Below are 9,414 nucleotides of genomic sequence, written 5' to 3'. Positions count from 1 at the left end.
GTGTGTGTGTGTGTGTGTGTGTGTGTGTGTGTGTGTGTGTGTGTGTGCGTGTGTGTGCGTGTGTGTGTATGCTACCTGTCAGCACTTCTGGGCTTCACTGACAGTTCGATGTCACAGCTTCCGAATTGAAAGTACCTTGTGGACACAAGAACGGACACACACACACACACACTCGCACACACACTTGCTGTTTCTCTCTCCTTTTTTCGTTTGCTTTCTCTCGTCTTCGTTCTCACATTTGTTGTATTGTGCTGTATTCTCAGGTGTCTGGGCCCCGAACTGCTGTCGGACCTAAAAGAAACGAAGAGGCAGATACCGCACACTAGAACTCAATGTACTACCGTGCGTTGTGTGTGTAGGTGTATGTAATCTGTGCCCGTGAGTGTTTGAGAGTGTTCGATGGATATAGATTGTGTTTTGCAGCCTTTACTGAGAGGGAAGCATGAGGCCACTAGTGAACAAAGTATGAGCAAGGAGAACAACACGTTCATTTATTTATTTCATTATTTAATATAAACACTAGCCTACATTCACTCTTCTGGGAGAAACGTTCGCCAACATTTCGGAAGCTGGCTGCAGGGATTTGCATTTAGCCCACAAGAGCATTAGTGGAGCCAGGGGGAGATGTCGGGCAGATAAGGCCTGGCTCGCTGTCGGTGTTCCACTTCATCTCAAAGGTGTCGGATGGGTTTGCAGTCAGGGCTCTGTGCAGACCAGTCAGGATTCTTCCCCTCTCCAAACTCTGAAAATCATTTCTTTATGGACCTAGCTGTGTGCATGTCGTGTTGAAACAGGACTGAGCCTTCCCCAAACCTTTGCCTCAAGTTTGGAAGCACACTATTGTTAAAAATATTTTTGTATATTTCCATCTATCGTATAATTTTACCTGAATATAATTAAAGGCTCAAAATACGAGAGTAGGAGCATTTCGATTTGCCTCTTAACGGCTCTCAGCATTGCGACGGCTGAGCCGGCGGCTCGCAGCTAACAGTGCTAACAGTGCAAACTATGGCGAAAGTGCTGACAGAGCTAATATGTGTCAAGGCCAGGGCTGGTAATCTTTTGAAACTAGCAATTGTACGCTATATTTTAAAGCTTATCCAAATGAAAAAACCCAACTCTTTTCCAATGAAAGTAGCTAGCAGCGCTAGCTCCAAAAGTAGCTAAATCTAGCAAGAAAGTTTCCAAGTCGGGAACACCGACAGCCCGTCCCTTCAGGAGCAATGGAGACTTTCTTGCTAGATTTATCGACTTTTGGAGCTAGCGCTGCTAGATAATTACATCGGAATAGAGTTGGGTTTTTCGTTCATAATTATCATTATCAGCGTAAACAACAAACGCGGCTTTTGTTAATACTCACAGCTGTTAAGCTAACAGGTTGTGGAAGACAAGGCAGGTTTGCGCATTTGCGCCGAATTAAATGATTGGACGGGCTTTAAACAGTCCTGCGACAGCCACAGATACAGGATGTTAAGCTAACAGAATGTAGCACCTTTAAAGCTCAAACCATAACACATAACCCTGGAACCAAAAGCACAAAAAAGTAGGTGTCCTCATACTTTTGGCCACATAGTGTTCACTCCATTACAATACTCATATCAGCTTCATGTTATGTAAGCTTAAGTTATTTATATTTACGTTTGGTATCAAAGTAGATTCAAGGTACCGTGTATTCAATTTGTGAACACATTGCTCATATTCATGCATAATATCAATTAGCATTTTACGTTTTGTACCTTGAGAAGTGCCAAATGCTCTTTGACTGTGACGAGATCATTCTGTGAGGAGTGATTTTGGACTGGAACGCTTACGACTACAGTGGCCACAGGGTGGCAGTAGAACGGCACAATGTGGCCCGCGGAGTGACTCATCGAACCAGAGGAGCCGCAGCCTTTCTCAGACAGACAGAGAAGATGAAAACAGCCAAAGCTGCTGTGTTGACCCCATGGTCTCAGGGCTGCAGCTCGTCCTCTAGCCTCTCCGAGTGAAAGCCACACCGTGGCTGCAGAAGCATCCAGATTTCCTCGCATCGGAGAAATCAATGATCTAATTTTGACGGACTGGTGAGAGGCAGGCAGTGCTTTGCTAAATCGGACAATTTAAAAGAGGGTATAGGCGCCTCTTAAGAATTTTGAACCAGCTCACTTGCTGCGAGGTGGCTGGTGAGGCATCGTTATGTAAGACAGCACAGACTCGAGGATGGGGCAGAGTTTTTGTTGCCGAGGCAGTTTTTTTTTCAACCGTACTTAGTAGCAGAAATAATGTCCCAGAATGAGTCTTATAGGCTTGTGAATGTGAGATGACGAACGGAATCAATGCATTGTTTTGCTGTTTATGTAACTGGAGAATGGGGATTTTCATGAATATACAGCGAGGGTCAAAGGCCCCCCCCACACACACACACAAACACACATACACACACACACACGCACACACACACACACACACACTATGTCGCTATACTTGTGAGGGCCTTTCGGTGACAGAATTCGTTCCCTTAGCTTCGTGTCGGCCTTAATCAGCAAATGCCAAACAATAACTCTCAACCTATCCATGCGTGTGCGCATGCATCGGTGTGTGTCGCTGCCAGATGCACGCGCCGCGGTTGCGTGGTCGGCCCCCGGGCGCCACGGGGCAGCCAGGTGAGACGAGTGTGCGCTGTCCAAAAAACCCGCAGGCGGCGAAACTAATCCGGGTGCCTGATGTTAATCTGAGTATTGAGCTTCTGCATGGGGGGGGGGGGCATGCTGACACCTGATGGTGTGGAGGTCAAAACCGTATGTGTGTGTGTGTGTGTGTGTGTGTGTGTGTATGAATGATGCTCCCCTCGCCCTTTCCAAATGTCACAGAAGGGCCAACTCCTAAGGAGCGGGCCCATTATGTGTGTGTGTGTGTGCGTGTGGGTGTGTCAGGATAATCTCCACTATTAAGCCTTTCAAACGCATAATTTCCATTGATGTTTGTGTGTGTATGTGTGTGCGGACAAGAAAGTCTGTTTTGTGTGTCACTTTCTCTTCTGTATTCCCATTCTCTATTCTCTTATTGCATCTTTAATAACTGCCGTCCACAGTACAGTGCAGTTCACAGACAAAGTCTTCAAAACAACATCTGCTTACCACAAAAATATCAAAATGGATTTTCTGATTTTTTTTTCAAGTGTTTTACAGTTAGGTCTTGATTTATATTCACCAACATCTCTCCTAAAAGTTAGAAAATAAGAAAGTAAATGCGCTGTGCTGTCAGGCTTTCAAGTGTCACTTTACTGAGTGAATGGAGGCCCACTTTTTTCTTCACACTGCCATGTTGCACTAACTAGATTGTTCATGGATTTGCGGAGCAGAAATGCCCCTGCTATGAAAAATAATTGGTTCACACGTGTATAAAAAACATTGTCGATGAACAATCCACCAGCCTGGCTTCGCTTTCACAAATCCCCGGTTATGTTTTCGCTCACAATTATTCTTTACCCATGTGACTAATGTGGGTGAAAACAAAAAATAAGAAGTGCTCCGCGGTTGCTCGATCCAGGCTAGCGTTGTCCGCCTACAGTCTGTCACCAGTCGGTCCTAATCTATTCCTCACGGTATGAAAAAACAATTAACAGAGCCACAGTGCTTGCTTCGTAATTGTTGACCATCATTGCCAAAGAGAAACGTATGTGTCAGCCTTTGCTTTATGATGCTAATGTTTGTTTGTTTTCTTTCAGGGAGACATTTCAGCAGCACATCATCTTTTGCCAGCTGGGAGTGTGCAAAAAAACCAAAAAAACACAAGACAATGATCGACTTCAAACGGGGAAGGTTTGATGTATTCCTTCTCTGCTCTTTTCACTGCTTGTGCCTCATTTTCAATTTACTCCCCTTGCTTTCGTTGGTTGTGTTTCTACATCCGAGAGAGTGTTGTTTGTGCCGCAAACACTGATTAAGCTGTCTAGAATTACAGGTATATTACAAGATTGGTTTTTCCATTCTGCCACCACTCTAAAGTCTGATTTTCACTGTATTTTAGCAAGAGTAATAGAACGATTTCAGTTGCAAAGCACAACAAACTGCATGTCTCATATTGAAAAACAGTCGAGGTGCGTTTCTAAGCTTACCATTTGCAAAGAAAACATTACGACAAAACAATTCAAATGCTTCTATATTTCATTAGTGCACCCTGATAAAAAGGTTCATATTTACAGCTTTTAGAGTCAAGCTCTGCGGGAGACTGGGAGTGGTGGTGGTACCGATTGGTAGGGGGCTGCACAAATAAAGCAAAGTGCAGTCCATAAAACAGTTTCTATGACAATCATAACGCGACGGGATGTCTTACTCATGGGCAGAACCCATAATGATGCTGTTTGAATTCCGTAAAATACTGTCATTATTAGAGCAACAAAACTCTTGACACAGTGCAACTGCCATGTTACTATTAGAGGCACGGCAACTTTTAAGTTTACCAAAGGATAAGGCGACTACAGAGTGAGGTTGTAACATCATTAAAATGTTTTAGTGTATGTTAAAAGCAAAACAACTTTGGAGAAATACTGTATTACATCTCTCGCTTGTGTTCCTTCGAGATACAGAATGGTTAAAGGCTCCTCAAATTCATCTGAAAGAGCCGCATTCCCAGAAAGAAATCCCCCAGAAAAACAAAAACAAAGACTCCTTTCTTCATTCATCTCATTTGTTGCCATATGTACTGTATATGTGGGAATGTATAAGTGTACCATGAGTAATGGCTTGATAAAACAATCAAAAGATTAATCTTTGTGTCAACAAATAAACAAATAAACCAGACAATGAGAAGTTAAATTGTATGTAAGTCTACGAGAAAATGACTCTACTTCTCACTTGATCTATTACCTCAGTAAACATTGTAAACATGAGTTTATGGTCTCAATCTCTAGTTCCACGTCTTCTTCAATACAGCATGATGTTCATTTAATAAATGATCAGTGAAATATCCAATGTTAGGGAGCGCCTTGGTCGCCAAGTGGTTTCACATGCCATATACCTGCACATCTCAGGTTTGTCTCCGGCCCTTGGGACCTTTTGTTGCATGTCATACCTCTGTTTCTTGCCATTTCTACATTGTCCTCAGTTGTCCTCAGTCAAATAAAAGTGAAAAAATAATCCGATCTTGTGAAGCCATAGAACAACAATATATCTCTTTGACCTTTTCCTAAACTTAACCACAGACGGGACTTAGGAGTCTCTGGGGACAAAGTTTGGCTCTTTGTACGTCCACCATCCACCCCGGCAAGCACAACGTAATTGGGAAACAAATTTAGTCATTTATAAACACAATCTCTAGGAGACGGGGTTGTGAATAGGAATGAGTGGACTTGGAGTTCAGCGTAGGTTGGGAAGTTTTGACAGACAACACATCATAGTTTTTTTGTCTTTTAATTGGATTCGTTGACAATAAAAATACATAGAAGATACAGCGAAAGGCCACCCCTATGCTTCAAACAACTCACCATTGAGTTATTTACTAAAGTGAGAATGATTGATTCGTCCATGGCATATCACTACTTTATTCTTAGTATTAATACATTAGGAGTACAGCTAATCATCTGTTAATAAGATGACAAGAATGGCACAGTTTCACTAAAGCCACTCGTATCCACTCATCTATTTCTGTTCTGGGCCAACTCACTCATGTTTTTGTGAATTCCTCTTGTGTTCTAGGAGGGATCATTGTGGCTTTCCTACTCGACTAGATGTCGTGGGAACAGTGAGGGCCAGTCATTTGTGTGATTGTGTATGTGCTCGCATGTGCATCTGTGTTTGTGTGCTGGATTTATTCAGGAATTCCCGTGATATCAGCTGGCAAACATTACTTTCCCAGCCTCTCTCATAATACCCTTCCCTTTTGATAAGTGTTTCCCCACCAACATGGAAAAACAATTGAATAACGAAGTACAATCTGGTACTTCACAAATTTCCCCTCTTATCATATCCACTAATGAGGCAAACACGGTAGCTAAGTAGGCTGTTTAGGTTGGACATTATGGATAATTTAAACCCCGTCCCTTTAGAAAGAGATTCATATTCCTTCCAGTATCTCTCTGCTTGTTTAAATTATATTCACAAGGGTACTAGGTAACATTTTTAATGTACCACTAGCACAGAATGAGTATAATATATATCCACAAAATTCATATTCCAGCCCATATTCTCATTTGCAATAAGCACTCATAGGCTAGAGGAATTTTCGGCACTCTGCCAGTCGCTTTGCAAACCTAAACCCATGAATCATGAAGGTATTGTATCATTCTTTATATCAGTTGCAGATCACCATAGGTTTTTGTCAAACAACAGTTGATATAAGGCCTTGATTACATAATCTACTGGATTTAGTAAGTCTTCTCAATCATTTGCAACTAAGGCCTGACATTCTGTCTCAAAGGAACATTTCAAGCTCTATATATCAGAAGAACTGAAAAACAAATACTGTTGACAAGAACAGGGATCTACATGTCCTTTGTATTCCTGGAGGTCTCATGCTTTCCATAGGCGTATATTTGTAAAGTCTATTGCACTCTTGTTTGTTGTGTTATCTATCCCTAGCTATAATGTTTTTTTATCAAAAGATAAACAGTCATGCTTACTGTCCTTTTTAATGCTGCAATAAATGATTTACTTGGCCAGTTGGGGGCAGCGGAACAAACTGTAAACGCAACATCTAACATCACCTAATGAAGTTGATATGGCCCATTAGCAAATTTAGCATTCATTTGTAGTTGTGGTTCTGTTCACTTGGCAAATGTAAGTCCAATATTCACCCCCTTTTTAGCTGTTACCATCAACGTATACAATTCTTTTTCATCTGGCTAGATGCTCCGCTATATTTGGAAGCTAGTTGCTAAGCTAAACAAATGGACACAGGCAGCTAAAAAACAAAACTCCATACATTTTAAGTTGGCACACATTATACATGCTCTACTGTAATAAAAGTGACACAACTAACTACAGCCATGTTATTTTCTCACAATAACAATGCTAACACGCAGATATTTAGCGTAATGTTTACCATCTTAGTTTAGCTTGTTGGCATGCTAACAGATGCTAAGTAGCACTACCCATAAAATACAGGAGTGCCAGATGGGAATTTGTTTTTCAGCTATTTGGACAAAGTACTGAACTAATTTAAATATTGGACTCCTCTTCTCCTTTTGTATTTTTTTCTTTGATATTCCCAAAACTAATGGATGCATTTGGCTACATCCTTGGCTCTGTGTGCCTGACGTAAGCCATGGGGCTTGTCTTTTTCTAAAATAAAACTCAAAATTGAACTGATGTGGCGCTATGAGGAGAAGTTAAATTGAATTGTCAGTCCATCTCACAGCTGTTGAGACATTTCAGTTAACACAAACAATGTAAACCTCACGGTGGCGCTAGAGAGAAAGTCAGGGGGTCACCAACGTCCCCAGGGTCATGGGAGCCATGAATATCTGGACAAAATGTCATCAATCCGTCCAATATTTGTGAAGATGTTTCAGTCTGAACCAAAGTGGTGGACCGACCGACTGACCGTCCAAAATTGCCAGGCTGCTAGTGTGGCCACAAATATTGACTGAGTGCAAGTTGAAGTAATATTTCATGCTGGGGGATATTAACTGCAGCATGGGCAGAGTCATGACTGAAACCCTCAATATTTTGATCACCCAGTGAATGGTAATGAGAACATGGTGCATGCTGTTGCATAATGAAGACGGTCATGTGAAGTCGGTGTTCTGGCCTTGGTGTCTGAATGTGGAGGATCAAGCTCTCTTTCATTTTGAGTGAGATTTAACCGTCATTACGAGGAGATGATTGGCTCTATCCAGCGTTCTTCCCTCCTCCCACACTCACACCTTCACAATCTGTCTTCATTGGAGCTTCCGCAGCACTTTGAGCACATGCAGCCGCAGATCCTTCAGAAGACGCTGCAATAACTGCTCATTCAGTGCCGTGTGTATTTGTTCTGTTTGTGTGTGTGTGTGTGTCAGTGTGTAAGAGCCTGCATCCACACACAGACACTTTACACAGACACATATACGCATATGTGGTTACACACAGGGTCTAACATATCAATCCAGCTAAGTCCCAGCTATCACCAGGCACTTTGGCGGCACATAAGTGATGTGTGCTTGTGTGTGTGTGTGTGTGTTTGTGTTTGAGAGCGAGAGATAAAGACAATTACAGCCGAAGTAAAGTTGCATGAAAATATGTATTCGAGCATTTCCGTTCCTATGATTCTCTTCAACCATTAAGTGTGAATGTGGGTATTTGCATAATACTTGCCATAGCGACATTATGTGAAACCATATGATATTCCTTTGGGATTATCAAAAATGAAAAATAGGGTTTGTGTTTGTTAGCGTCTCTTCCCTTACAGCTGGCTGTCGCACACCAGATGTTTATTCAAGCAAACAATGTTCCTGAAATTCACTTCATTCTTTGTGCGTCTCACACTTTTCTACTTTTTCTCTCCTTTTGTTGAGTTAGAGAAGCTGTATTTGACATTTAACATTAATATAGCAGCAAAGCTAAGATACCGTATATTGGAGTTGTATCTGCCTGAGTTGCTCGCCCTCTGTGTGTGTTGTTATCAGAACTTCTCTTTTCTTTATTGGCATTGTGCTTTTAGTGCATGTGAGCGCGCCCCACTGGGTAGCTCACAGCTGCTGCTCTGCATTGGTTTTACACAGCGACTACAGCTGCGAACAGCATGTTCATGGAAGCGTAGCACCCAGCCTCCGGTTCCACCTCAGGTGTTAGCTCCGTCAGCACTTTTACCCACAGGCTGTATATAAGAAGTGGACGTAGTCATCGTGATGTCACCCATCGGTTTGTGGACTGTCGTTTTGAAGCCTTGAGTTTGATGATTTTGTGGTCGCCATCTTGGGTTCGGGCCGCTGCCGTTATGTTTTGCAACCAATGAACGGAAGTTACCGTATTTGGAATGCGGAGGGGTGACTTTGAGATTCCTCACAGTGAGCCCGCCCTAAAGCTTATCCTGCTTTATGGTCTATTGTACTCTAAATGCACTGTAATTTACTCAATGAACATCATGATGTATTGAAGAAGACTTGAAACTAGAGTTTGAGACCATAAACTCATATTTACAATGTTTACTGAGGTAATGAATCAAGTGAGAAGTAGGGTCGTTTTCTCATAGACTTCTATACAATCTGACTTCTTTTTTCAACCGGAGGAGTCTCCCCCTGCTGGTCAATAGAGAGAATGCACATTTTAAGACACTTCATTTTACGTAGTCTACACTGTTAGCGCTGTTAGCACCATTAGCTGCAAGCCGCCAGCTCGCCGTCAACATGTTGAGAGCTGTTGAGAAGCAATAGATACGCTACCAATCTTGGATCTTGCACCTTTTGCACCAACTCTCTCTCTCTCTCTCTCTCTCTCTCTCTCTCTCTCTCTCTCT

This window comes from Anarrhichthys ocellatus, unplaced genomic scaffold, assembly GCF_004355925.1.
Source record: "Anarrhichthys ocellatus isolate YVR2014 unplaced genomic scaffold, GSC_Weel_1.0 scaffold61, whole genome shotgun sequence".
NCBI classification, from domain to species: Eukaryota; Metazoa; Chordata; class Actinopteri; order Perciformes; family Anarhichadidae; genus Anarrhichthys; species Anarrhichthys ocellatus.
The sequence above is the reverse complement of the archived record's forward strand: the minus strand, read 5'-3'. Positions refer to the sequence as shown.